The sequence below is a fragment of the Capricornis sumatraensis genome, chromosome 9 (assembly GCF_032405125.1).
Source record: "Capricornis sumatraensis isolate serow.1 chromosome 9, serow.2, whole genome shotgun sequence".
NCBI lineage: Eukaryota > Metazoa > Chordata > Mammalia > Artiodactyla > Bovidae > Capricornis > Capricornis sumatraensis.
Window position 1 is genome coordinate 91,356,459 of NC_091077.1, and position 3,238 is coordinate 91,359,696.

Here is a 3,238-nt window from a genome sequence, read left to right on the forward strand (position 1 = left end):
TAGGGAGAGGAAGGGGAAAGACTACATATACTGAATGAAAAAAAAATGTAGGATTTATAATTGGCTTTTAAAAGATTTTGTTAACAACAAGTGTAATAGTGGACAACCTGAAACATTTCAAACATAGCTGAGACACTTGATAAATTATTGGGGCTTATTACCAAAATACATTGCATTTTTAGTAGAAATCAGCATCCTGAGCCCTTCCTCAAATTCCTTGCATTCAATAAAGCTACATGGCTTTCACAGTAGAAAAGCCAGCCCAGTTCCTACAACCTTATTTGAGAAATAGGCAAGGAATATGTGGGAGTAGGATGTATAAATCTTCTGTCTTATTGTTAACATGGAGATCCTCAAATTGCAAGAAATTTCAAATACTAAGAAATTAGGAAGAAAATTGAAATTCTGTGAACATTTTCAATGAAATTTAATGTAATATTCGATAGTACTAACTAGGACCCTTTATTCTGCATCCATTTTACAATCTTTGCCTTGTTTTCAATGGCTGAGTAAAAGTTTTCACATATAATGATAATCAATTTTATAGCATTATAGTATTCTATTTAGTTTGGGCATGCAAAAGCTAATGCTTCATAATGAAGTTAAGTGACATGTATTACACAGAATATTTTGAAAAAATTGAAATGACATGAGAAATCTGATAAAGGTGAACAATTATACAGAAATACACTGTAAAATCATTAATCTCTAAGAATGGTGAAACAATTTTCCTATGGTATGTAGGCATAAGATAAAAGTCTAAAAAAATTAGTATTCTGGTCTCATAAATATTATTATTTAAATTTTTTCCAAGTAATTTACTTATTTTTTAAAATTTTATTTGGAGGATAATTGCTTTAAATATCGTGCTGGTTTCTGCCATACAACAATATAAATCAGCCATAGGTATACATACGTCTCCTCCTCTAGAACATCCCTCCCACCTGCCACCCTATGCTACCTCTCTAGGTTGCTTATTAGAATGTTTTCTCTTTTACCTTCATACATATATTGTGTGTATATATATATATATATATATATGGACTTATATAGTACATTATATATTTATATAACTATATATACATAGATGGATCATAGGTCATAGAGCACTGGGTTGAGCTCCCTGCATCACACAGCAAATTCCCTAACATAACTTTGTAAAAATCATCTTTAGGAATTGGCAAAACCATTATGTAAGAAATTGTAAAGGGGCCACAGGACACTAAGCGTTTGCCAAAACTCATAAAATGTATAACTTAACATATGGAAATTAAAAAAATAACTTAGGAGGCTGAGGGATTCCAGGAAGAAATGCAGACTGTGACAGAAGAGTCTTAACTTATAAAGGTATGAAATAAACTCACTTAGGATGGTAGGAAAAAGATACTGATGTAAGTAACTGGAAATGAGGGAAGATTATAAGTGTAAATGCAAAAGCAACGGTCCCTAAGCTCTGCAGTTTAGCTGATGGCACGTTTTTCATGGGAGTATGAGTTAATAATTCTAATCTGTCATACATGTATACTGGAATTTGAATAAGTAACTGGATTCTAGATGATGGAAGCCAGATTTCTCACTATTGGAGTAGGTGATAACAGATAAGCAAGGGGAAGAGGCTACAATGTTCCATGTGGTAATGAATTAGAGTTGAATATGTCAGTATAGGCTTCTCAGAATGTTTTCTGTTTTACCTTCATACACATATATATATAGTGTGTGTGTATATAAATGTACTATATATGTAAGAGTAAATCAAATCCCTTATGATTATACAGTGGAAGTGAGAAATAGATTTAAGGGCCTAGATCTGATAGTTAGAATGCCTGATGAACTATGGACTGAGGTTCGTGACATGGTACAGGAGACAGGGATCAAGACCATCCCCATGGAAAAGAAATGCAAAAAAGCAAAATGGCTGTCTGGGGAGGCCTTACAAATAGCTGTGAAAAGAAGAGAAGTGAAAAGCCAAGGAGAAAAGGAAAGATATAAGCAGCTGAATGCAGAGTTCCAAAGAATAGCAAGAAGAGATAAGAAAGCCTTCTTCAGTGATCAATGCAAAGAAATAGAGGAAAACAACAGAATTTGAAAGACTAGAGATCTCTTCAAGAAAATTAGAGATACCAAGGGAACATTTCATGCAAAGATGGGCTCGATAAAGAACAGAAATTGTATGGACCTAACAGAAGCAGAAGATATTAAGAAGAGGTGGCAAGAATACACAGAAGAACTGTACAAAGAGATCTTCACGACCCAGATAATCATGATGGTGTGATCACTCACGTAGAGCCAGACATCCTGGAATGTGAAGTCAAGTGGCCCTTAGAAACCATTTCATGCCAGTCAGAATGGCTGTGATCCAAAAGTCCACAAGCAATAAATGCTGGAGAGGGTGTGGAGAAAAGGGAACCCTCTTACACTATTGGTCAGAATGCAAACTAGTACAGTCACTATGGAGAACAGTGTGGAGATTCCTTTAAAAACTGGAAATAGAACTGCCTTATGATCCAGCAATCCCACTGCTGGGCATACACACCGAGGATACCAGAATTGAAAGAGACATGTGTACCCCAATGTTCATCGCAGCACTCTTTATAATAGCCAGGACATGGAAGCAACCTAGATGTCCATCAGCAGATGAACGGATAAGAAAGCTGTGGTACATATACACAATGGAATATTACTCAGCCATTAAAAAGAATACATCTGAATCAGTTCTAATGAGGTGGATGAAACAGAGTGAAGTAAGCCAGAAAGAAAAATACCAATAGAGTATACTAACATATATATATGGAATTTAGAAGATGATAATGATAACCCTGTATGTGAGACAGCTAAAGAGACACAGATGTATAGAACAGTCTTTTGGATTCTGTGGGAGAGGGAGAGAGACAGGGTAGGACAATTTGGGAGCATGGCATTGCAACATTTAAAATATCATATAAGAAACAAATCGCCAGTCTAGGTTCGATGCAGGATACAGGATGCTTGGGGCTGGTGCACTGGGATGATCCAGAGGGATGGTATGGGGAGGGAAGTCGGCGGGGTGGTTTCAGGACTGGGAACACGTGTACACCCATGGCAGATTCATGTTGATGTATGGCAAAACCAATACAATATTGTAAATTTAAAAAAAAAAAACTAAAATAAAATAAAATCTGAAAAAAACATTATGTATTATAATGTCAATATTGTAAAGCAATTATCCTTCAATTAAAAATAAAGAAATTTTTTTAATAAA